The 27,217-nt window shown below is 39.5% G+C and overlaps 10 non-coding genes across 10 annotated transcripts; all 10 read right to left on the reverse strand.

Annotated features, from left to right (window-relative positions):
• Positions 1 to 1,327: 1,327 nt before the first annotated feature.
• On the reverse strand, positions 1,328 to 1,400 carry Trnac-gca (transfer RNA cysteine (anticodon GCA)). Its single transcript has one exon. It is a non-coding gene; the product is annotated as a tRNA-Cys (tRNA).
• Positions 1,401 to 2,952: 1,552 nt separating this feature from the next.
• Trnac-gca (transfer RNA cysteine (anticodon GCA)) lies at positions 2,953 to 3,023 on the reverse strand. The gene has a single exon. It is a non-coding gene; the product is annotated as a tRNA-Cys (tRNA).
• Positions 3,024 to 5,511: 2,488 nt separating this feature from the next.
• Trnac-gca (transfer RNA cysteine (anticodon GCA)) lies at positions 5,512 to 5,583 on the reverse strand. Its single transcript has one exon. It is a non-coding gene; the product is annotated as a tRNA-Cys (tRNA).
• A 1,548-nt stretch (positions 5,584 to 7,131) lies between these two features.
• On the reverse strand, positions 7,132 to 7,203 carry Trnac-gca (transfer RNA cysteine (anticodon GCA)). The gene has a single exon. It is a non-coding gene; the product is annotated as a tRNA-Cys (tRNA).
• Positions 7,204 to 9,689: 2,486 nt separating this feature from the next.
• Positions 9,690 to 9,761, reverse strand: Trnac-gca (transfer RNA cysteine (anticodon GCA)). Its single transcript has one exon. It is a non-coding gene; the product is annotated as a tRNA-Cys (tRNA).
• A 1,550-nt stretch (positions 9,762 to 11,311) lies between these two features.
• Positions 11,312 to 11,383, reverse strand: Trnac-gca (transfer RNA cysteine (anticodon GCA)). Its single transcript has one exon. It is a non-coding gene; the product is annotated as a tRNA-Cys (tRNA).
• Positions 11,384 to 13,869: 2,486 nt separating this feature from the next.
• Positions 13,870 to 13,941, reverse strand: Trnac-gca (transfer RNA cysteine (anticodon GCA)). The gene has a single exon. It is a non-coding gene; the product is annotated as a tRNA-Cys (tRNA).
• A 1,548-nt stretch (positions 13,942 to 15,489) lies between these two features.
• Positions 15,490 to 15,561, reverse strand: Trnac-gca (transfer RNA cysteine (anticodon GCA)). Its single transcript has one exon. It is a non-coding gene; the product is annotated as a tRNA-Cys (tRNA).
• Positions 15,562 to 18,047: 2,486 nt separating this feature from the next.
• Positions 18,048 to 18,119, reverse strand: Trnac-gca (transfer RNA cysteine (anticodon GCA)). Its single transcript has one exon. It is a non-coding gene; the product is annotated as a tRNA-Cys (tRNA).
• A 1,548-nt stretch (positions 18,120 to 19,667) lies between these two features.
• Positions 19,668 to 19,739, reverse strand: Trnac-gca (transfer RNA cysteine (anticodon GCA)). The gene has a single exon. It is a non-coding gene; the product is annotated as a tRNA-Cys (tRNA).
• Positions 19,740 to 27,217: the final 7,478 nt, after the last annotated feature.

The following is a 27,217-nucleotide window of genomic DNA, read 5'->3' on the forward strand; positions in this document are numbered from 1 at the left end:
TTCACTTCACATTTTTTTCCAGTTTACTTTTTAGTTGGCACCATATAGACACTGTCGTTGTGAGATGCATTAAACACTACTATATACATAAATATAAAGGGGCACTTCTCCATGTAATTTGAAAAGCTGTACGAGTTGTGCTATATTCGCTTCGCATGTCGGGAAATTGCAGTAATGTTACCGAATTGGTAGGTCTCCACCTCTTACATACGAACCTTATCTGTATAGTCCAACATGAACAGTGGTGCCCATCCACCGGTCGCGATCAAATCAGGGTCACGAGCACGTTCTAGAGGGTTACAGAGGATCTCCTGGATAGCGAGGCTCGCAAAATAGATTTTTAGTAGGATCGCGGCCAATAAAGGTTGGAAACAACTGAACCAGACTGTTTTAGGATACATTTTGAAGACGGTATAGGGAAATATGCTTTGGTCTGTTTTGCGACCCATTCGGCTGAAGTCGTAGGTAAGAGAGAGAGAGACAGACAGACAGACAGACAGATTCACAACTTAATCCTGTTCGTGACTCTTCTTCTTGTTGTACTAATGTCATCAACGCATCCACACAACAATTCATGATATCAAGGAATTTATTTCTCACAATACAAACGACACCATCCCCTTAACCTTTAGGTAAATTATTCCTTACAATAGTTATTACAGCTACTGCATGAATACATCTAACGGGACATTTCTCTATGTGTAGTCAAATGCTCTAGTAGTTGAGCTATATTCCCTTTTCGAATTGGAAATCGCCAATTTCGAGACAAAGTTTGTAAGTTGCCACCTGTTGCATAAGAACATTATCTGTATAGTTGAAGTAAAACAGTGGTTCCCATCCCCCCGGTTGCGACTTCAATCAGGGTCGCTAGAAGGTTCTGGAGGGTCCCGTTGGGTCAAAAGGACCTTTGTAAGGAGGAAAAACGTATCAAAAGCCGGAAATGCGCCCGTGAGGCTCTGAAGAAAAAAAAAAGACTCTTCACGGTCGAGGTCAATAAACGATGAAACCTGTTTACTAGAATGACCTGGGGTATGTTTTGAAGTTGGATTCAGGAAATATACTTATCCCTGATGAGAGACTTATTAGTTTGAAAATTGTAAATGAGAGAGACAGATAAACAGAAAGACAGACAGGCAGAGAGACAGAAAGACAAAGAGGGATAGAATGAGACCGCAATGCGTAATGTTTGGGGGAATAAAAAGAGCTTCTACCGGATATACTAAGCGGAAAAATAATTTCTTGCAACCAATTTAAATTGATGTGTCATTGTGGATATTGACATCGAATTAGACATAATTTTTTATGCCAACGTTTAAAAGTTTCATGAAGGGGACACCCGGGTTCGAACCGGAGGACCTCTCGATATGCAGTCGAATGCTCTACCACTGAGCTATATCCCCTTCGTAAATGGCAGGGGATCTCAAATTATAATAAGTACGTGGGAAATCGTTATTTATCGCATATCATCTTTATCTGTGTAAGTGAATGAGAGTGACTCGGACCTCTGGTATGCCTTGGCGCTTGTAACCAAAACTATGGTTAGGTCTGAATGACACATCACATTTGTTTAGCAATATTTGTTAAGCTGAATTGTGATAGCGACTCCAGTTCTTATTGTACTAACGATAGTAATCAACACTTCCGAACAACAATTAAAAAAGTGAAATTATTTATTTGTTACAATACAAGTGCTCCTCTCCTTATATTTTAACATTTCAGTAGAATATTCCTTAAAATACTTATTAAATCTCACGGATCTTGTGTGCGTTATTTAAAAGTAAATATCACTTTCAGGTGCAAAATGCTCGTACACTATCACACCCATTTTTCACGTGAGCTGATTTGATGAATACATTTCGTCGTACGTCGAGATCATGGCTTACATATTTGACAGACACACACGATACACATATTACGATTGCCGTTTGTGTGCAACACGTAATCATATTTTCTGTATAATCACCAATTCATGTTATCTTCCTGGTATTGTTTTGCACAAGGTGACACATGAAAGAAAAACGTATAATGGCCCTAAATACGATTACCTATGACGTACAGAGGAGTCCGACGCCGTCATGTAAATATCTTTTCCAAATACTGTTGCATGTTATCTTTATCTTTTATTTCTCTACATTTGACAAAGTTTGTACATCTTTATTCGTTATACTCCATCTTCTTTATACTGTATTTTTATAATAATTTTGAAGGGTTTATATTCCTATAGATTTTGTGTAAGTCTTCATTTTAAACATTTTGAACTTGACTTTACTTGGCACCATATATACACTATTGTTGTGATGTACATTTAAACATTATCACACGCATACATGTAAAGGCACACTTCCTCGATGTGAAGTCAAATGTTGTACCAGTTGAGCTATATTCCCTTCGCATATTGGAAATCTCCAATTTTGAAAGAAAATTGTTTATTTGCCCTGTTGTATATGAACCTTATCTGTATGGTGAACCAAGAACAGTGATTTCAATCCCCCCAGGTCGCGAAAAGAAATCAGGGTGTCGAGCACATAGCGGAGGGTGGTGGAAGGTGTCCAGGATTTTTTTTTAGGCGGATAAAATTCATCGAAAGGTGGAAATGGGTCTTGGGGATCAGGAAAAAGTTTTCTTATTAGGGTCTCGGCCATAATTGGAACGACTGAACTAAAGTTATCGGGAGTATATTTTGCTGTTGGTATCGGAAAATATCATTAGCCTTGAGTCGAGACTCGTAAGTTGGAAAGTTGTACATGAGATAGAGAGAAAGAGAGAGAGAGACAGAACGAAAATGCGTATTATATGCTGGGATATCCATAGGTTTTACCGAATATAATCAGTCCGTTAAACATTCCGCCCCAAACAGCAAAAGTAAATTGATGTCAACAATAGACATTACCATGGAACTTGACATAACTGAGATAGAAATGTTTATGTGTTCCTTGTTAAAAATAATGATAAAGGGGACACCCGGGTCGAACCGGGGACCTCTCGATCTGCAGTCGAATGCTCTACCACTGAGCTATATCCCCTTCGTAAATAAGTCAGCTCAAATTATAATAAGGAAGTATTAAATCACCATCTGTCTTATCTTTCCATGCATACTTACAAACGAGAATGACCGGTACCTCTGGTATGTTTTGCCGCTGATGACCAGAGATATCGTCAAGCCTGAATGACCACTTGCATTTGTTTAGCAATGTTGGTTCAGCTGAATTTTGATCGTGACTCCGCTTATTATTGTAATAGCCAATGAAAGTAACACATCCACGCCACAATTAAAGAGTGAAGGAATTTATTTAGCACAATACTAGATCACGTCGCGCTTTTTAACATTTGCGTAGAATTTTCCTTTAAATAGTTATTACTGCTACTGCATGCATTTATCTAAAGGGGACAAATCTCTCTGTGAGGTCAAATGCTGTTCCCCTTGCAAATCGGAAATTTGCAATCATGAGACAAAGTTAGTAAGTCGCCACCTGTTGCAGGCCTATATCAACATGACCTGAATATTATAAGGACAATATGGTATCAGTGATTTGCCACGCATTTGTTTGAAAGTTGTTCATGAGAGACCGACAAACAGACAGACAGTCAAAAAGGAACAGAGTGATAGCGATGGAGACCAAGGATGACATAAAGACACCACTATGCTGATTACTTGGAGGAATAACCAATGATGTTTTATCGGATATACTCAGTGGAAAAATAATTTTCAAAATATAAGCAAATGTCTATTGATGTGTCAAGATGGATATTAACATAGACCTTGCTATAATTGGGACAGAAAATTTGTGTGGTCAATAATACAAATGTATATGAAGGGGACACCCGGGTTCGAACCAGGGATCTGCAGTCGAATGCTCTACCACTGACTACCCTATGTCTGCGGATTCCAACTTTTCGATGGGTAATGAACTCAGACCCTACACCCCTACATAAATGTCGAAATCTCAAAAATGGGGTGGCAAGGGTCAGAGGAAACTCATACTATAAAGTAATATTTTGTCCATATTATTAGTTACGTGTGATCGTTTTCATAAAAACATTTCTATGCCATCTGTCATCCTGATCTTTTATTTCTATACCATTAACACCGTTGGAACATTTTTATCCGTTATACTCCATGTTTTGCCCTTTAAGTTTAGAATTATATGGAAGGGTTTGTAATTTTTCGGCTTTTATGCAAGTCTTCACTTCACATTTTTTTCCAGTTTACTTTTTAGTTGGCACCATATAGACACTGTCGTTGTGAGATGCATTAAACACTACTATATACATAAATATAAAGGGGCACTTCTCCATGTAATTTGAAAAGCTGTACGAGTTGTGCTATATTCGCTTCGCATGTCGGGAAATTGCAGTAATGTTACCGAATTGGTAGGTCTCCACCTCTTACATACGAACCTTATCTGTATAGTCCAACATGAACAGTGGTGCCCATCCACCGGTCGCGATCAAATCAGGGTCACGAGCACGTTCTAGAGGGTTACAGAGGATCTCCTGGATAGCGAGGCTCGCAAAATAGATTTTTAGTAGGATCGCGGCCAATAAAGGTTGGAAACAACTGAACCAGACTGTTTTAGGATACATTTTGAAGACGGTATAGGGAAATATGCTTTGGTCTGTTTTGCGACCCATTCGGCTGAAGTCGTAGGTAAGAGAGAGAGAGACAGACAGACAGACAGACAGATTCACAACTTAATCCTGTTCGTGACTCTTCTTCTTGTTGTACTAATGTCATCAACGCATCCACACAACAATTCATGATATCAAGGAATTTATTTCTCACAATACAAACGACACCATCCCCTTAACCTTTAGGTAAATTATTCCTTACAATAGTTATTACAGCTACTGCATGAATACATCTAACGGGACATTTCTCTATGTGTAGTCAAATGCTCTAGTAGTTGAGCTATATTCCCTTTTCGAATTGGAAATCGCCAATTTCGAGACAAAGTTTGTAAGTTGCCACCTGTTGCATAAGAACATTATCTGTATAGTTGAAGTAAAACAGTGGTTCCCATCCCCCCGGTTGCGACTTCAATCAGGGTCGCTAGAAGGTTCTGGAGGGTCCCGTTGGGTCAAAAGGACCTTTGTAAGGAGGAAAAACGTATCAAAAGCCGGAAATGCGCCCGTGAGGCTCTGAAGAAAAAAAAAAGACTCTTCACGGTCGAGGTCAATAAACGATGAAACCTGTTTACTAGAATGACCTGGGGTATGTTTTGAAGTTGGATTCAGGAAATATACTTATCCCTGATGAGAGACTTATTAGTTTGAAAATTGTAAATGAGAGAGACAGATAAACAGAAAGACAGACAGGCAGAGAGACAGAAAGACAAAGAGGGATAGAATGAGACCGCAATGCGTAATGTTTGGGGGAATAAAAAGAGCTTCTACCGGATATACTAAGCGGAAAAATAATTTCTTGCAACCAATTTAAATTGATGTGTCATTGTGGATATTGACATCGAATTAGACATAATTTTTTATGGCCAACGTTTAAAAGTTTCATGAAGGGGACACCCGGGTTCGAACCGAGGACCTCTCGATCTGCAGTCGAATGCTCTACCACTGAGCTATATCCCCTTCGTAAATGGCAGGGGATCTCAAATTATAATAAGTACGTGGGAAATCGTTATTTATCGCATATCATCTTTATCTGTGTAAGTGAATGAGAGTGACTCGGACCTCTGGTATGCCTTGGCGCTTGTAACCAAAACTATGGTTAGGTCTGAATGACACATCACATTTGTTTAGCAATATTTGTTAAGCTGAATTGTGATAGCGACTCCAGTTCTTATTGTACTAACGATAGTAATCAACACTTCCGAACAACAATTAAAAAGTGAAATTATTTATTTGTTACAATACAAGTGCTCCTCTCCTTATATTTTAACATTTCAGTAGAATATTCCTTAAAATACTTATTAAATCTCACGGATCTTGTGTGCGTTATTTAAAGTAAATATCACTTTCAGGTGCAAAATGCTCGTACACTATCACACCCATTTTTCACGTGAGCTGATTTGATGAATACATTTCGTCGTACGTCGAGATCATGGCTTACATATTTGACAGACACACACGATACACATATTACGATTGCCGTTTGTGTGCAACACGTAATCATATTTTCTGTATAATCACCAATTCATGTTATCTTCCTGGTATTGTTTTGCACAAGGTGACACATGAAAGAAAACGTATAATGGCCCTAAATACGATTACCTATGACGTACAGAGGAGTCCGACGCCGTCATGTAATATCTTTTCCAAATAACTGTTGCATGTTATCTTTATCTTTTATTTCTCTACATTTGACAAAGTTTGTACATCTTTATTCGTTATACTCCATCTTCTTATACTGTATTTTTATAATAATTTTGAAGGGTTTATATTCCTATAGATTTTGTGTAAGTCTTCATTTTAAACATTTTGAACTTGACTTTACTTGGCACCATATATACACTATTGTTGTGATGTACATTTAAACATTATCACACGCATACATGTAAAGGCACACTTCTCGATGTGAAGTCAAATGTTGTACCAGTTGAGCTATATTCCCTTCGCATATTGGAAATCTCCAATTTTGAAAGAAAATTGTTTATTTGCCCTGTTGTATATGAACCTTATCTGTATGGTGAACCAAGAACAGTGATTTTCAATCCCCCCAGGTCGCGAAAAGAAATCAGGGTGTCGAGCACATAGCGGAGGGTGGTGGAAGGTGTCCAGGATTTTTTTTTAGGCGGATAAAATTCATCGAAAGGTGGAAATGGGTCTTGGGGATCAGGAAAAAGTTTTCTTATTAGGGTCTCGGCCATAATTGGAACGACTGAACTAAAGTTATCGGGAGTATATTTTGCTGTTGGTATCGGAAAATATCATTAGCCTTGAGTCGAGACTCGTAAGTTGGAAAGTTGTACATGAGATAGAGAGAAAGAGAGAGAGAGACAGAACGAAAATGCGTATTATATGCTGGGATATCCATAGGTTTTACCGAATATAATCAGTCCGTTAAACATTCCGCCCCAACAGCAAAAGTAAATTGATGTCAAACAATAGACATTACCATGGAACTTGACATAACTGAGATAGAAATGTTTATGTGTTCCTTGTTAAAAATAATGATAAAGGGGACACCCGGGTTCGAACCGGGGACCTCTCGATCTGCAGTCGAATGCTCTACCACTGAGCTATATCCCCTTCGTAAATAAGTCAGCTCAAATTATAATAAGGAAGTATTAAATCACCATCTGTCTTATCTTTCCATGCATACTTACAAACGAGAATGACCGGTACCTCTGGTATGTTTTGCCGCTGATGACCAGAGATATCGTCAAGCCTGAATGACCACTTGCATTTGTTTAGCAATGTTGGTTCAGCTGAATTTTGATCGTGACTCCGCTTATTATTGTAATAGCCAATGAAAGTAACACATCCACGCCACAATTAAAGAGTGAAGGAATTTATTTAGCACAATACTAGATCACGTCGCGCTTTTTAACATTTGCGTAGAATTTTCCTTTAAATAGTTATTACTGCTACTGCATGCATTTATCTAAAGGGACAAATCTCTCTGTGAGGTCAAATGCTGTTCCCCTTGCAAATCGGAAATTTGCAATCATGAGACAAAGTTAGTAAGTCGCCACCTGTTGCAGGCCTATATCAACATGACCTGAATATTATAAGACAATATGGTATCAGTGATTTGCCACGCATTTGTTTGAAAGTTGTTCATGAGAGACCGACAAACAGACAGACAGTCAAAAAGGAACAGAGTGATAGCGATGGAGACCAAGGATGACATAAAGACACCACTATGCTGATTACTTGGAGGAATAACCAATGATGTTTTATCGGATATACTCAGTGGAAAAATAATTTTCAAAATATAAGCAAATGTCTATTGATGTGTCAAGATGGATATTAACATAGACCTTGCTATAATTGGGACAGAAAATTTGTGTGGTCAATAATACAAATGTATATGAAGGGGACACCCGGGTTCGAACCAGGGATCTGCAGTCGAATGCTCTACCACTGACTACCCTATGTCTGCGGATTCCAACTTTTCGATGGGTAATGAACTCAGACCCTACACCCCTACATAAATGTCGAAATCTCAAAAATGGGGTGGCAAGGGTCAGAGGAAACTCATACTATAAAGTAATATTTTGTCCATATTATTAGTTACGTGTGATCGTTTTCATAAAAACATTTCTATGCCATCTGTCATCCTGATCTTTTATTTCTATACCATTAACACCGTTGGAACATTTTTATCCGTTATACTCCATGTTTTGCCCTTTAAGTTTAGAATTATATGGAAGGGTTTGTAATTTTTCGGCTTTTATGCAAGTCTTCACTTCACATTTTTTTCCAGTTTACTTTTTAGTTGGCACCATATAGACACTGTCGTTGTGAGATGCATTAAACACTACTATATACATAAATATAAAGGGGCACTTCTCCATGTAATTTGAAAAGCTGTACGAGTTGTGCTATATTCGCTTCGCATGTCGGGAAATTGCAGTAATGTTACCGAATTGGTAGGTCTCCACCTCTTACATACGAACCTTATCTGTATAGTCCAACATGAACAGTGGTGCCCATCCACCGGTCGCGATCAAATCAGGGTCACGAGCACGTTCTAGAGGGTTACAGAGGATCTCCTGGATAGCGAGGCTCGCAAAATAGATTTTTAGTAGGATCGCGGCCAATAAAGGTTGGAAACAACTGAACCAGACTGTTTTAGGATACATTTTGAAGACGGTATAGGGAAATATGCTTTGGTCTGTTTTGCGACCCATTCGGCTGAAGTCGTAGGTAAGAGAGAGAGAGACAGACAGACAGACAGACAGATTCACAACTTAATCCTGTTCGTGACTCTTCTTCTTGTTGTACTAATGTCATCAACGCATCCACACAACAATTCATGATATCAAGGAATTTATTTCTCACAATACAAACGACACCATCCCCTTAACCTTTAGGTAAATTATTCCTTACAATAGTTATTACAGCTACTGCATGAATACATCTAACGGGACATTTCTCTATGTGTAGTCAAATGCTCTAGTAGTTGAGCTATATTCCCTTTTCGAATTGGAAATCGCCAATTTCGAGACAAAGTTTGTAAGTTGCCACCTGTTGCATAAGAACATTATCTGTATAGTTGAAGTAAAACAGTGGTTCCCATCCCCCCGGTTGCGACTTCAATCAGGGTCGCTAGAAGGTTCTGGAGGGTCCCGTTGGGTCAAAAGGACCTTTGTAAGGAGGAAAAACGTATCAAAAGCCGGAAATGCGCCCGTGAGGCTCTGAAGAAAAAAAAAAGACTCTTCACGGTCGAGGTCAATAAACGATGAAACCTGTTTACTAGAATGACCTGGGGTATGTTTTGAAGTTGGATTCAGGAAATATACTTATCCCTGATGAGAGACTTATTAGTTTGAAAATTGTAAATGAGAGAGACAGATAAACAGAAAGACAGACAGGCAGAGAGACAGAAAGACAAAGAGGGATAGAATGAGACCGCAATGCGTAATGTTTGGGGGAATAAAAAGAGCTTCTACCGGATATACTAAGCGGAAAAATAATTTCTTGCAACCAATTTAAATTGATGTGTCATTGTGGATATTGACATCGAATTAGACATAATTTTTTATGGCCAACGTTTAAAAGTTTCATGAAGGGGACACCCGGGTTCGAACCGAGGACCTCTCGATATGCAGTCGAATGCTCTACCACTGAGCTATATCCCCTTCGTAAATGGCAGGGGATCTCAAATTATAATAAGTACGTGGGAAATCGTTATTTATCGCATATCATCTTTATCTGTGTAAGTGAATGAGAGTGACTCGGACCTCTGGTATGCCTTGGCGCTTGTAACCAAAACTATGGTTAGGTCTGAATGACACATCACATTTGTTTAGCAATATTTGTTAAGCTGAATTGTGATAGCGACTCCAGTTCTTATTGTACTAACGATAGTAATCAACACTTCCGAACAACAATTAAAAAGTGAAATTATTTATTTGTTACAATACAAGTGCTCCTCTCCTTATATTTTAACATTTCAGTAGAATATTCCTTAAAATACTTATTAAATCTCACGGATCTTGTGTGCGTTATTTAAAGTAAATATCACTTTCAGGTGCAAAATGCTCGTACACTATCACACCCATTTTTCACGTGAGCTGATTTGATGAATACATTTCGTCGTACGTCGAGATCATGGCTTACATATTTGACAGACACACACGATACACATATTACGATTGCCGTTTGTGTGCAACACGTAATCATATTTTCTGTATAATCACCAATTCATGTTATCTTCCTGGTATTGTTTTGCACAAGGTGACACATGAAAGAAAACGTATAATGGCCCTAAATACGATTACCTATGACGTACAGAGGAGTCCGACGCCGTCATGTAATATCTTTTCCAAATAACTGTTGCATGTTATCTTTATCTTTTATTTCTCTACATTTGACAAAGTTTGTACATCTTTATTCGTTATACTCCATCTTCTTATACTGTATTTTTATAATAATTTTGAAGGGTTTATATTCCTATAGATTTTGTGTAAGTCTTCATTTTAAACATTTTGAACTTGACTTTACTTGGCACCATATATACACTATTGTTGTGATGTACATTTAAACATTATCACACGCATACATGTAAAGGCACACTTCTCGATGTGAAGTCAAATGTTGTACCAGTTGAGCTATATTCCCTTCGCATATTGGAAATCTCCAATTTTGAAAGAAAATTGTTTATTTGCCCTGTTGTATATGAACCTTATCTGTATGGTGAACCAAGAACAGTGATTTTCAATCCCCCCAGGTCGCGAAAAGAAATCAGGGTGTCGAGCACATAGCGGAGGGTGGTGGAAGGTGTCCAGGATTTTTTTTTAGGCGGATAAAATTCATCGAAAGGTGGAAATGGGTCTTGGGGATCAGGAAAAAGTTTTCTTATTAGGGTCTCGGCCATAATTGGAACGACTGAACTAAAGTTATCGGGAGTATATTTTGCTGTTGGTATCGGAAAATATCATTAGCCTTGAGTCGAGACTCGTAAGTTGGAAAGTTGTACATGAGATAGAGAGAAAGAGAGAGAGAGAGACAGAACGAAAATGCGTATTATATGCTGGGATATCCATAGGTTTTACCGAATATAATCAGTCCGTTAAACATTCCGCCCCAACAGCAAAAGTAAATTGATGTCAAACAATAGACATTACCATGGAACTTGACATAACTGAGATAGAAATGTTTATGTGTTCCTTGTTAAAAATAATGATAAAGGGGACACCCGGGTTCGAACCGGGGACCTCTCGATCTGCAGTCGAATGCTCTACCACTGAGCTATATCCCCTTCGTAAATAAGTCAGCTCAAATTATAATAAGGAAGTATTAAATCACCATCTGTCTTATCTTTCCATGCATACTTACAAACGAGAATGACCGGTACCTCTGGTATGTTTTGCCGCTGATGACCAGAGATATCGTCAAGCCTGAATGACCACTTGCATTTGTTTAGCAATGTTGGTTCAGCTGAATTTTGATCGTGACTCCGCTTATTATTGTAATAGCCAATGAAAGTAACACATCCACGCCACAATTAAAGAGTGAAGGAATTTATTTAGCACAATACTAGATCACGTCGCGCTTTTTAACATTTGCGTAGAATTTTCCTTTAAATAGTTATTACTGCTACTGCATGCATTTATCTAAAGGGACAAATCTCTCTGTGAGGTCAAATGCTGTTCCCCTTGCAAATCGGAAATTTGCAATCATGAGACAAAGTTAGTAAGTCGCCACCTGTTGCAGGCCTATATCAACATGACCTGAATATTATAAGACAATATGGTATCAGTGATTTGCCACGCATTTGTTTGAAAGTTGTTCATGAGAGACCGACAAACAGACAGACAGTCAAAAAGGAACAGAGTGATAGCGATGGAGACCAAGGATGACATAAAGACACCACTATGCTGATTACTTGGAGGAATAACCAATGATGTTTTATCGGATATACTCAGTGGAAAAATAATTTTCAAAATATAAGCAAATGTCTATTGATGTGTCAAGATGGATATTAACATAGACCTTGCTATAATTGGGACAGAAAATTTGTGTGGTCAATAATACAAATGTATATGAAGGGGACACCCGGGTTCGAACCAGGGATCTGCAGTCGAATGCTCTACCACTGACTACCCTATGTCTGCGGATTCCAACTTTTCGATGGGTAATGAACTCAGACCCTACACCCCTACATAAATGTCGAAATCTCAAAAATGGGGTGGCAAGGGTCAGAGGAAACTCATACTATAAAGTAATATTTTGTCCATATTATTAGTTACGTGTGATCGTTTTCATAAAAACATTTCTATGCCATCTGTCATCCTGATCTTTTATTTCTATACCATTAACACCGTTGGAACATTTTTATCCGTTATACTCCATGTTTTGCCCTTTAAGTTTAGAATTATATGGAAGGGTTTGTAATTTTTCGGCTTTTATGCAAGTCTTCACTTCACATTTTTTTCCAGTTTACTTTTTAGTTGGCACCATATAGACACTGTCGTTGTGAGATGCATTAAACACTACTATATACATAAATATAAAGGGGCACTTCTCCATGTAATTTGAAAAGCTGTACGAGTTGTGCTATATTCGCTTCGCATGTCGGGAAATTGCAGTAATGTTACCGAATTGGTAGGTCTCCACCTCTTACATACGAACCTTATCTGTATAGTCCAACATGAACAGTGGTGCCCATCCACCGGTCGCGATCAAATCAGGGTCACGAGCACGTTCTAGAGGGTTACAGAGGATCTCCTGGATAGCGAGGCTCGCAAAATAGATTTTTAGTAGGATCGCGGCCAATAAAGGTTGGAAACAACTGAACCAGACTGTTTTAGGATACATTTTGAAGACGGTATAGGGAAATATGCTTTGGTCTGTTTTGCGACCCATTCGGCTGAAGTCGTAGGTAAGAGAGAGAGAGACAGACAGACAGACAGACAGATTCACAACTTAATCCTGTTCGTGACTCTTCTTCTTGTTGTACTAATGTCATCAACGCATCCACACAACAATTCATGATATCAAGGAATTTATTTCTCACAATACAAACGACACCATCCCCTTAACCTTTAGGTAAATTATTCCTTACAATAGTTATTACAGCTACTGCATGAATACATCTAACGGGACATTTCTCTATGTGTAGTCAAATGCTCTAGTAGTTGAGCTATATTCCCTTTTCGAATTGGAAATCGCCAATTTCGAGACAAAGTTTGTAAGTTGCCACCTGTTGCATAAGAACATTATCTGTATAGTTGAAGTAAAACAGTGGTTCCCATCCCCCCGGTTGCGACTTCAATCAGGGTCGCTAGAAGGTTCTGGAGGGTCCCGTTGGGTCAAAAGGACCTTTGTAAGGAGGAAAAACGTATCAAAAGCCGGAAATGCGCCCGTGAGGCTCTGAAGAAAAAAAAAAGACTCTTCACGGTCGAGGTCAATAAACGATGAAACCTGTTTACTAGAATGACCTGGGGTATGTTTTGAAGTTGGATTCAGGAAATATACTTATCCCTGATGAGAGACTTATTAGTTTGAAAATTGTAAATGAGAGAGACAGATAAACAGAAAGACAGACAGGCAGAGAGACAGAAAGACAAAGAGGGATAGAATGAGACCGCAATGCGTAATGTTTGGGGGAATAAAAAGAGCTTCTACCGGATATACTAAGCGGAAAAATAATTTCTTGCAACCAATTTAAATTGATGTGTCATTGTGGATATTGACATCGAATTAGACATAATTTTTTATGGCCAACGTTTAAAAGTTTCATGAAGGGGACACCCGGGTTCGAACCGAGGACCTCTCGATCTGCAGTCGAATGCTCTACCACTGAGCTATATCCCCTTCGTAAATGGCAGGGGATCTCAAATTATAATAAGTACGTGGGAAATCGTTATTTATCTCATATCATCTTTATCTGTGTAAGTGAATGAGAGTGACTCGGACCTCTGGTATGCCTTGGCGCTTGTAACCAAAACTATGGTTAGGTCTGAATGACACATCACATTTGTTTAGCAATATTTGTTAAGCTGAATTGTGATAGCGACTCCAGTTCTTATTGTACTAACGATAGTAATCAACACTTCCGAACAACAATTAAAAAGTGAAATTATTTATTTGTTACAATACAAGTGCTCCTCTCCTTATATTTTAACATTTCAGTAGAATATTCCTTAAAATACTTATTAAATCTCACGGATCTTGTGTGCGTTATTTAAAGTAAATATCACTTTCAGGTGCAAAATGCTCGTACACTATCACACCCATTTTTCACGTGAGCTGATTTGATGAATACATTTCGTCGTACGTCGAGATCATGGCTTACATATTTGACAGACACACACGATACACATATTACGATTGCCGTTTGTGTGCAACACGTAATCATATTTTCTGTATAATCACCAATTCATGTTATCTTCCTGGTATTGTTTTGCACAAGGTGACACATGAAAGAAAACGTATAATGGCCCTAAATACGATTACCTATGACGTACAGAGGAGTCCGACGCCGTCATGTAATATCTTTTCCAAATAACTGTTGCATGTTATCTTTATCTTTTATTTCTCTACATTTGACAAAGTTTGTACATCTTTATTCGTTATACTCCATCTTCTTATACTGTATTTTTATAATAATTTTGAAGGGTTTATATTCCTATAGATTTTGTGTAAGTCTTCATTTTAAACATTTTGAACTTGACTTTACTTGGCACCATATATACACTATTGTTGTGATGTACATTTAAACATTATCACACGCATACATGTAAAGGCACACTTCTCGATGTGAAGTCAAATGTTGTACCAGTTGAGCTATATTCCCTTCGCATATTGGAAATCTCCAATTTTGAAAGAAAATTGTTTATTTGCCCTGTTGTATATGAACCTTATCTGTATGGTGAACCAAGAACAGTGATTTTCAATCCCCCCAGGTCGCGAAAAGAAATCAGGGTGTCGAGCACATAGCGGAGGGTGGTGGAAGGTGTCCAGGATTTTTTTTTAGGCGGATAAAATTCATCGAAAGGTGGAAATGGGTCTTGGGGATCAGGAAAAAGTTTTCTTATTAGGGTCTCGGCCATAATTGGAACGACTGAACTAAAGTTATCGGGAGTATATTTTGCTGTTGGTATCGGAAAATATCATTAGCCTTGAGTCGAGACTCGTAAGTTGGAAAGTTGTACATGAGATAGAGAGAAAGAGAGAGAGAGACAGAACGAAAATGCGTATTATATGCTGGGATATCCATAGGTTTTACCGAATATAATCAGTCCGTTAAACATTCCGCCCCAACAGCAAAAGTAAATTGATGTCAAACAATAGACATTACCATGGAACTTGACATAACTGAGATAGAAATGTTTATGTGTTCCTTGTTAAAAATAATGATAAAGGGGACACCCGGGTTCGAACCGGGGACCTCTCGATCTGCAGTCGAATGCTCTACCACTGAGCTATATCCCCTTCGTAAATAAGTCAGCTCAAATTATAATAAGGAAGTATTAAATCACCATCTGTCTTATCTTTCCATGCATACTTACAAACGAGAATGACCGGTACCTCTGGTATGTTTTGCCGCTGATGACCAGAGATATCGTCAAGCCTGAATGACCACTTGCATTTGTTTAGCAATGTTGGTTCAGCTGAATTTTGATCGTGACTCCGCTTATTATTGTAATAGCCAATGAAAGTAACACATCCACGCCACAATTAAAGAGTGAAGGAATTTATTTAGCACAATACTAGATCACGTCGCGCTTTTTAACATTTGCGTAGAATTTTCCTTTAAATAGTTATTACTGCTACTGCATGCATTTATCTAAAGGGACAAATCTCTCTGTGAGGTCAAATGCTGTTCCCCTTGCAAATCGGAAATTTGCAATCATGAGACAAAGTTAGTAAGTCGCCACCTGTTGCAGGCCTATATCAACATGACCTGAATATTATAAGACAATATGGTATCAGTGATTTGCCACGCATTTGTTTGAAAGTTGTTCATGAGAGACCGACAAACAGACAGACAGTCAAAAAGGAACAGAGTGATAGCGATGGAGACCAAGGATGACATAAAGACACCACTATGCTGATTACTTGGAGGAATAACCAATGATGTTTTATCGGATATACTCAGTGGAAAAATAATTTTCAAAATATAAGCAAATGTCTATTGATGTGTCAAGATGGATATTAACATAGACCTTGCTATAATTGGGACAGAAAATTTGTGTGGTCAATAATACAAATGTATATGAAGGGGACACCCGGGTTCGAACCAGGGATCTGCAGTCGAATGCTCTACCACTGACTACCCTATGTCTGCGGATTCCAACTTTTCGATGGGTAATGAACTCAGACCCTACACCCCTACATAAATGTCGAAATCTCAAAAATGGGGTGGCAAGGGTCAGAGGAAACTCATACTATAAAGTAATATTTTGTCCATATTATTAGTTACGTGTGATCGTTTTCATAAAAACATTTCTATGCCATCTGTCATCCTGATCTTTTATTTCTATACCATTAACACCGTTGGAACATTTTTATCCGTTATACTCCATGTTTTGCCCTTTAAGTTTAGAATTATATGGAAGGGTTTGTAATTTTTCGGCTTTTATGCAAGTCTTCACTTCACATTTTTTTCCAGTTTACTTTTTAGTTGGCACCATATAGACACTGTCGTTGTGAGATGCATTAAACACTACTATATACATAAATATAAAGGGGCACTTCTCCATGTAATTTGAAAAGCTGTACGAGTTGTGCTATATTCGCTTCGCATGTCGGGAAATTGCAGTAATGTTACCGAATTGGTAGGTCTCCACCTCTTACATACGAACCTTATCTGTATAGTCCAACATGAACAGTGGTGCCCATCCACCGGTCGCGATCAAATCAGGGTCACGAGCACGTTCTAGAGGGTTACAGAGGATCTCCTGGATAGCGAGGCTCGCAAAATAGATTTTTAGTAGGATCGCGGCCAATAAAGGTTGGAAACAACTGAACCAGACTGTTTTAGGATACATTTTGAAGACGGTATAGGGAAATATGCTTTGGTCTGTTTTGCGACCCATTCGGCTGAAGTCGTAGGTAAGAGAGAGAGAGACAGACAGACAGACAGACAGATTCACAACTTAATCCTGTTCGTGACTCTTCTTCTTGTTGTACTAATGTCATCAACGCATCCACACAACAATTCATGATATCAAGGAATTTATTTCTCACAATACAAACGACACCATCCCCTTAACCTTTAGGTAAATTATTCCTTACAATAGTTATTACAGCTACTGCATGAATACATCTAACGGGACATTTCTCTATGTGTAGTCAAATGCTCTAGTAGTTGAGCTATATTCCCTTTTCGAATTGGAAATCGCCAATTTCGAGACAAAGTTTGTAAGTTGCCACCTGTTGCATAAGAACATTATCTGTATAGTTGAAGTAAAACAGTGGTTCCCATCCCCCCGGTTGCGACTTCAATCAGGGTCGCTAGAAGGTTCTGGAGGGTCCCGTTGGGTCAAAAGGACCTTTGTAAGGAGGAAAAACGTATCAAAAGCCGGAAATGCGCCCGTGAGGCTCTGAAGAAAAAAAAAAGACTCTTCACGGTCGAGGTCAATAAACGATGAAACCTGTTTACTAGAATGACCTGGGGTATGTTTTGAAGTTGGATTCAGGAAATATACTTATCCCTGATGAGAGACTTATTAGTTTGAAAATTGTAAATGAGAGAGACAGATAAACAGAAAGACAGACAGGCAGAGAGACAGAAAGACAAAGAGGGATAGAATGAGACCGCAATGCGTAATGTTTGGGGGAATAAAAAGAGCTTCTACCGGATATACTAAGCGGAAAAATAATTTCTTGCAACCAATTTAAATTGATGTGTCATTGTGGATATTGACATCGAATTAGACATAATTTTTTATGGCCAACGTTTAAAAGTTTCATGAAGGGGACACCCGGGTTCGAACCGAGGACCTCTCGATATGCAGTCGAATGCTCTACCACTGAGCTATATCCCCTTCGTAAATGGCAGGGGATCTCAAATTATAATAAGTACGTGGGAAATCGTTATTTATCGCATATCATCTTTATCTGTGTAAGTGAATGAGAGTGACTCGGACCTCTGGTATGCCTTGGCGCTTGTAACCAAAACTATGGTTAGGTCTGAATGACACATCACATTTGTTTAGCAATATTTGTTAAGCTGAATTGTGATAGCGACTCCAGTTCTTATTGTACTAACGATAGTAATCAACACTTCCGAACAACAATTAAAAAGTGAAATTATTTATTTGTTACAATACAAGTGCTCCTCTCCTTATATTTTAACATTTCAGTAGAATATTCCTTAAAATACTTATTAAATCTCACGGATCTTGTGTGCGTTATTTAAAGTAAATATCACTTTCAGGTGCAAAATGCTCGTACACTATCACACCCATTTTTCACGTGAGCTGATTTGATGAATACATTTCGTCGTACGTCGAGATCATGGCTTACATATTTGACAGACACACACGATACACATATTACGATTGCCGTTTGTGTGCAACACGTAATCATATTTTCTGTATAATCACCAATTCATGTTATCTTCCTGGTATTGTTTTGCACAAGGTGACACATGAAAGAAAACGTATAATGGCCCTAAATACGATTACCTATGACGTACAGAGGAGTCCGACGCCGTCATGTAATATCTTTTCCAAATAACTGTTGCATGTTATCTTTATCTTTTATTTCTCTACATTTGACAAAGTTTGTACATCTTTATTCGTTATACTCCATCTTCTTATACTGTATTTTTATAATAATTTTGAAGGGTTTATATTCCTATAGATTTTGTGTAAGTCTTCATTTTAAACATTTTGAACTTGACTTTACTTGGCACCATATATACACTATTGTTGTGATGTACATTTAAACATTATCACACGCATACATGTAAAGGCACACTTCTCGATGTGAAGTCAAATGTTGTACCAGTTGAGCTATATTCCCTTCGCATATTGGAAATCTCCAATTTTGAAAGAAAATTGTTTATTTGCCCTGTTGTATATGAACCTTATCTGTATGGTGAACCAAGAACAGTGATTTTCAATCCCCCCAGGTCGCGAAAAGAAATCAGGGTGTCGAGCACATAGCGGAGGGTGGTGGAAGGTGTCCAGGATTTTTTTTTAGGCGGATAAAATTCATCGAAAGGTGGAAATGGGTCTTGGGGATCAGGAAAAAGTTTTCTTATTAGGGTCTCGGCCATAATTGGAACGACTGAACTAAAGTTATCGGGAGTATATTTTGCTGTTGGTATCGGAAAATATCATTAGCCTTGAGTCGAGACTCGTAAGTTGGAAAGTTGTACATGAGATAGAGAGAAAGAGAGAGAGAGACAGAACGAAAATGCGTATTATATGCTGGGATATCCATAGGTTTTACCGAATATAATCAGTCCGTTAAACATTCCGCCCCAACAGCAAAAGTAAATTGATGTCAAACAATAGACATTACCATGGAACTTGACATAACTGAGATAGAAATGTTTATGTGTTCCTTGTTAAAAATAATGATAAAGGGGACACCCGGGTTCGAACCGGGGACCTCTCGATCTGCAGTCGAATGCTCTACCACTGAGCTATATCCCCTTCGTAAATAAGTCAGCTCAAATTATAATAAGGAAGTATTAAATCACCATCTGTCTTATCTTTCCATGCATACTTACAAACGAGAATGACCGGTACCTCTGGTATGTTTTGCCGCTGATGACCAGAGATATCGTCAAGCCTGAATGACCACTTGCATTTGTTTAGCAATGTTGGTTCAGCTGAATTTTGATCGTGACTCCGCTTATTATTGTAATAGCCAATGAAAGTAACACATCCACGCCACAATTAAAGAGTGAAGGAATTTATTTAGCACAATACTAGATCACGTCGCGCTTTTTAACATTTGCGTAGAATTTTCCTTTAAATAGTTATTACTGCTACTGCATGCATTTATCTAAAGGGACAAATCTCTCTGTGAGGTCAAATGCTGTTCCCCTTGCAAATCGGAAATTTGCAATCATGAGACAAAGTTAGTAAGTCGCCACCTGTTGCAGGCCTATATCAACATGACCTGAATATTATAAGACAATATGGTATCAGTGATTTGCCACGCATTTGTTTGAAAGTTGTTCATGAGAGACCGACAAACAGACAGACAGTCAAAAAGGAACAGAGTGATAGCGATGGAGACCAAGGATGACATAAAGACACCACTATGCTGATTACTTGGAGGAATAACCAATGATGTTTTATCGGATATACTCAGTGGAAAAATAATTTTCAAAATATAAGCAAATGTCTATTGATGTGTCAAGATGGATATTAACATAGACCTTGCTATAATTGGGACAGAAAATTTGTGTGGTCAATAATACAAATGTATATGAAGGGGACACCCGGGTTCGAACCAGGGATCTGCAGTCGAATGCTCTACCACTGACTACCCTATGTCTGCGGATTCCAACTTTTCGATGGGTAATGAACTCAGACCCTACACCCCTACATAAATGTCGAAATCTCAAAAATGGGGTGGCAAGGGTCAGAGGAAACTCATACTATAAAGTAATATTTTGTCCATATTATTAGTTACGTGTGATCGTTTTCATAAAAACATTTCTATGCCATCTGTCATCCTGATCTTTTATTTCTATACCATTAACACCGTTGGAACATTTTTATCCGTTATACTCCATGTTTTGCCCTTTAAGTTTAGAATTATATGGAAGGGTTTGTAATTTTTCGGCTTTTATGCAAGTCTTCACTTCACATTTTTTTCCAGTTTACTTTTTAGTTGGCACCATATAGACACTGTCGTTGTGAGATGCATTAAACACTACTATATACATAAATATAAAGGGGCACTTCTCCATGTAATTTGAAAAGCTGTACGAGTTGTGCTATATTCGCTTCGCATGTCGGGAAATTGCAGTAATGTTACCGAATTGGTAGGTCTCCACCTCTTACATACGAACCTTATCTGTATAGTCCAACATGAACAGTGGTGCCCATCCACCGGTCGCGATCAAATCAGGGTCACGAGCACGTTCTAGAGGGTTACAGAGGATCTCCTGGATAGCGAGGCTCGCAAAATAGATTTTTAGTAGGATCGCGGCCAATAAAGGTTGGAAACAACTGAAGCAGCAGGGGGGGCGAATCCGACATTTTGTCCAATCGTTATTTTGCTTAATTAATACTTTCTGCACTCAACGATCTAGTGTCGTCAGCGCCTGGTAAAAAAAAAACGACGACGGTCCATCCTACACGATGGTGACGTCATTTGGTTTAATTAACACCTTCTGCGCGCCGATCCCCAGCGTCGTCAGCGTCCGGTAAGCACATCGACGACCGTGTCGATGTCATCGCCCCCTCTGCTGCTAAGTGGTTATTTACAATGATCTTACAAACAGAGTGATCACTAACTCCTCCTCTTGCAGATCAATTAGGTTATTTGACTGATCGGTAAGTCTAAAATTAATTCTCGTTAAAAACCGATCATGGCATCGCATATAGACCGGATTAATCGGACTCTCAATGATTAAAAATCCCGGAGGGGCTGTTGGTGAAAACGAATAAAGGATATACCCCTGTTGAGCTTGATTTGATTGTTTGGTATCCACCTGATAACTCCCTTCGATAACATCACACACTAGATTGATCGCTATCACCGATGCAATATTTACGTTGTATGGAGCAATATGCCTACCATCATCCCCGTTATCGTGTCTGAGGATAGTTGATGGGGGGGTGTCCTCGGGTGGATTCTTAGGCCATCCTAGTATGGTTCTTATTGAACTGTTATAAATATCAACCATATACCCCGGTGTGCTTATTTCAATCGTCGACGATAACGTCGGTTCATGAACCGTAATAGCGATTTTTGATTCTTTTCCTGTGATCGATTTTATCCTGCGTTGAAATTCTTTATTGATTTGCTCTATTTGGTATGACCCAGTTGGTATTGTAACCTCCTCCCAGTTTGGGGTCCCATCGGGTTTATTTGTCCGTGCAAAAACCAGCGAGTTATTAGGTTGTTGTCCGTTAAATGCGTCCGCTCGAATATTAGGCCAACTGTGATATATTCGCAATTTTGCCAGCGCTATTTCCTTTACTGGAACCGGTGATGGGAAGTTTACACTGAATTCGGGTTTCGTTGACGTTATCGATATCATATTTGTTTGTACCGGAGTGGTGTTCTCCGCGATCCGCTGAAGTAATTGAAACCCTTCGGGGTTCAGCGACATTATTATTATTCGTTGTTTTTAGTGTCTAATTTTAACAACCAGGTGGTTTCGGCTTCCAGTTGAAAATCCTCGATTTTTGACATCGCGGAGCTATATAACTGGACCATCGTGGAGAATTCAACATCGGATACGAACAAATTATCAATCGATAACGAGATCAACCCGGATAATTTCGAGTATGCGTCGGATACTATTTGATGTTTTACTGTATACTCGTTGAGTTTTTTCTGAAAACACGATGATATCTTCCTAGTGATTGCGTTGGCAACTCCAGCAACTGTTGTCATTGCGGAGACAGCGATTGGAACAGCGATCGGGGTTATCGTGGTCATCGTGGATAAAATAACACCGGCGCCAGCTACTATACCCGATACCGAGTACACGACCGCGTCGATGGCGGTTATTTTTCGGCGGTATTTTTTTATTTTTGCACGGTATTGTTCGGAAAGCGTTTTCAAGTTCGCGGAAAATTCTTTTGCGGTATCGAATCGATATTGATGTGACGTCGGTGATACCTCTGATTCAATTTCCTTGGTGGTCATTTTTATTTTAAAAGAGCTAGTGTTTTTAATTACTTAGATTCGCTACAAATTCCACATACCATGTAATGTTTGCCCTGGTTAAATTTCCATCAACGGCATAAATTGTAAACGGTTCAGTTGCGTCCTTGTCTATAATTGTTGATATTGTATTGTTAAACCCGGATGAACTCGACGATAATATATTAAACTGCATCATTGAAACCAGTGTCAGTCGATAAATGCCCTTAACAGTTGCGGTGATATTTACTGTATTCTGTGTAAGAGTCCAATCGAATGATCCATGCCGAATTGTGTATACTGTGTTGATGATGTTCTCATGAGGGGTTTTTATTTTTTCGAGTTGCTCTGCCATTCTCGGTAGTCTGTCTTTAATCGCTTCAACATCAGTTATAACTATTCCTACTCCCCGCCAACTCGCGTCTATATTATTCTTGTTCGCTGCAACATTAGTTTTGATTATTTCTATTTCCCGTGTATTCTCGGTCATACTTTTTTTGTTCGCTGCAACATCAAGTTTGATTGTTTCTATTTCATATGTATGCACGTCCATACCTTTTTTATTCGCTGCAACATCAGTTTTAATTAATCCTATTCCCCGCCAATACGCGTCTACATTTTTTTTGTTCGCTTCGACATCAGTTTTGATTGTTCCTATTTCCTGTGTATGCGCGTCCACACCCTTTTTGTTCGCTTCAATATCAGTTTTGATTGTTCCTATTTCCTGTGTATGCGCGTCCATATTATTTATGATCGTTGTAACATCAGTTTTGATTGTTTCTATTTTCCGTCCATGCGAGTCTACATTATTTATGATCGTTGCAACATTAGCGCCGATTATTTCTATTTCCCGTTCATGCGCGTCTACACTCCTTTTATTTGTTGCAACATCAGTTTTGATTGTTTTTATTTCCTGTCCATACGCAGTGATATCATTTATAGTTATTGTGATCTCATCCGGCTTGGTATTTTTTTTACCAAAGAATTTATCAAAGTTGTCATCGATCCTGTTAACATTTTTTCGCAACTGTGGTAAATTGGCCGACAGCGCCATAAGATCCGAAATAGCATTTTTTATTATTACAAGATTTGGTTCGTCTGCCGTCGGGGGTCCCCGAAAAAAACTATTGACAATGTGTTGCACATCGTCGAAATGCGTTAGCGTCAACACGATCCGTTCTTCATATAATTTAATTTCACTACGTAAACCCTTTAACGAATTTGACATGGTTATATAATTGTCGCCAAGTGTACTTATTTTTCCATTTATCGTCAAGATGGATTCACCCGGTTTGAGTCGTCCGTCGCTGGTATACAGCGCGATAGTGTCCTCGGCGGTATCACGCTGTCGTATTAAAACGTCATCCAGCGACACATTACTGGATTTCAATTTACCCTGGCGGTCTTGAAATACAACTATTTCATCTGGGTCAACACTGGTTAAGTTCAACGTATCAGCGATTTCATCCTCAATTAGTTTTTTTATGTCATCGGTGGCGGGCGTTTCCGTGGGCTTTTTCAGCGCCGAAACCGGTCGTCCCCAGATATCAATCATTATTATTGTAAATGTTATTCTCTAAAATCCGTTGAGCTTCTACGACCCCACTAGTGTATTCGTTTACAACCACATGAGGTGGTTTTCGCGATGATGAAATCGCCGCAAGTACGTTCAATACCTCGCGGCCACATATCGGTGGGTCACTTAACTGCTGTGTTGGCAGCGTGGAATAAAAAACCCGGGCCGAACACGCCCGGGCTGAACACGCCCGGATATACCGCATGAACTCTTTCGGCGGGGCTAACCCGTATGAATCAAAATAGACGATCGCACGCGGATCAATCGCGTATGCAACCCAATGAGTTCCCGCTCCGGAGGACCCATCGAGGTTAATTATGCCTGTTTCAATATTCCTTGGTGCCGCCGGTAATTGATCCCTCATAAAAACACCTCTGAAGTTTTTTATCGCTAGCGCGTTCGCGGCGTCTATTAAATCAAAATTAGACATGGGAGTCATTGACTCAGGAGTCATTGACTCCCGAGTTAATAAACGGTTCCCGGTAGTCTTAGACCCTTTCCCGAGTACCATGAATACGGGGTTCCCGGTAGTCTTAGACCCTTCCCCGAGTACCATGAATACGGGGTTCCCGGTAGTCTTAGACCCTTTCCGGCTACGGGTCGTTTTTTTTTGTAGCCTTTCCCGGTTGCCTTCTTTAATGCCATCCCCGCCGCGGTACCAACGGCCCCCAACGCAGCCGCCTTAGCCACTGCTGGGGCCGCCGCGGCAATCAACGCTGGAATCGCAGCTAACAGCGGAAATATCCCACCGGTCTTTTCCATGTTTTTGATTGCTGCGGCTGAAAAATCTATTTGAACACCCTTTTTATTCTTCATCGCATCATTGAAATGTTTTATTTGACGCGTCGTCAACGATATCTTATGATTACCACCTGCCATCTGCGACGGCTTCAGCGTTATTGTAGTCCCGCATTGTTTAGCCGACTTTGATCGTAATTTCTTGACTTGACCATCAGTCAACTCTACACTGACGACACTATACGACATTTTATTGTAAACGCGTTTATGCTTTCAATTACATGTTTTCCACTGGCGCATCAACGATTCTCATTCGTCCACCAACGCCTTCTAGCAGCATTGATTTATCGCTGAGAATGACAGCAACCGCTCTATAATTGGCACCAGCCGGGGCTATATGAGCTCGGAAGTGTATATCAACAACGGATTGTCTCGTTAAATCAAGATGTTCCAGCGAAAAATAATAAATCGGATACAGGTTTTTAAAATCAAGTTGTGATATTTGCAAACCAGTGTCGACGTTTTGATCACGACCCATATACGACAGCAATCGATGATACACACGTGCGATATGGTTGTCGCCGTAATTAAGCTGTATGTCCTCGGATGGTTCCTGTTGTCCGTTTATTCTCAGCGAAACATCCCTGACTCCTAATTGATCAAATATCATATGGCTGCGTTCTTGACTACCCAATCGTTCCCTATTCTGCAGCGCTATGAATATATGACGCGGGGCTGAAACACCCTGTTTTGATGCTAGGTGCCATGTAAACGTATCGGCGACGTTATCCTCTTTAGCATCAGTTGTTACCGCTAGCCAACTCAACAGCGATTTCCCTCCCTGTTCCATAAATGCTAACAATCGTGCTTCCGTGGTAACTGATGGAGTCAGCACCGGCATCCACAATGCCATTTTAGTTAAAATGACTTTACCGGCAGCGACGCCAGCAGCATGCCATATTGCATTGTTATCATCGCCCCTTCGCGTCAGCGCGATTGTGTGCTTGGCCCCATAGACAACTTTTCTAACATTTCTGCAGAATCCAAATATGTGATGGAGTGGAATCGCGCATGAAAACTTTCGGCGTGGTCCTTGCAACATTCCTACTCGTGCTGCGAATCCCATATTGTAATTATCGTTAAGACTTTTTATAATATTGAAATTAGCGACTGGTCCTGCTCTGCGGTCTGGATTGGCTGCTTCAGCCTGTGGGTCAGTTGCGGTATCTCTTTCCACCAGCACGTTGATGTACTGAAGATGGTCAGCGTTATTGGTGGTGTCCTTCGAAAACATCATAGATGGACCCGCCGATCTTGTATAATCATCCGAGTATCTCGCCAACCCAATTATCGTTGTTGCAACATCAACCTCGCGTTCTATTGATTCAATTTCTCGCCCGTCAATAAGATATCTGGCGCTCTCAAATAACGCCATGATACCGTTGTTGACGAAGCCAACTCGAACACGATGGTCATCTGCGTATGGTGCATTATCGGCGGCATTTGTCACGAGTTCTCCCTCGATTTCGATAAACGCTTCACACGGCAGAAAGTATTTACTGGTATCTTGGACCTGAAGTTCAATTCGCGATCGTAGGTCGGGTTGCGCTGCATAATAAGAATAATATTGATAATCGCGGACAGAATCATCCCTGTGCACTGGGGCATCCATATCAAACGCGGGATCAGCGGTTCGCGCAAACATTTTATTATTTATCATGTTGATGTTTTCAATTGCGATTTTTTCGTCGTAAATTCTTTGAATTTAAACCACTCCCCGCTATCGCGTTCATGAGCGCGTTGGTTGCCGCATCGGCGGATGGCTGAGCCGCCAACGACTCTAATTTTTCTTCCACGGCGTTATTTATTACTTTACTGACATTTGCAGGCATCACTGTCGTTGATGGCATTACCGGTGGTTTCTGTTTTTTTCTCTTGGATTTCACCAATGACATTAGTTTGTCCCGCGCGGCTGAAAGCGCC

The sequence above is a fragment of the Sinohyriopsis cumingii genome, unplaced genomic scaffold (genome assembly GCF_028554795.1).
Source record: "Sinohyriopsis cumingii isolate HCF-2022 unplaced genomic scaffold, ASM2855479v2 utg003582l, whole genome shotgun sequence".
NCBI classification, from domain to species: Eukaryota; Metazoa; Mollusca; class Bivalvia; order Unionida; family Unionidae; genus Sinohyriopsis; species Sinohyriopsis cumingii.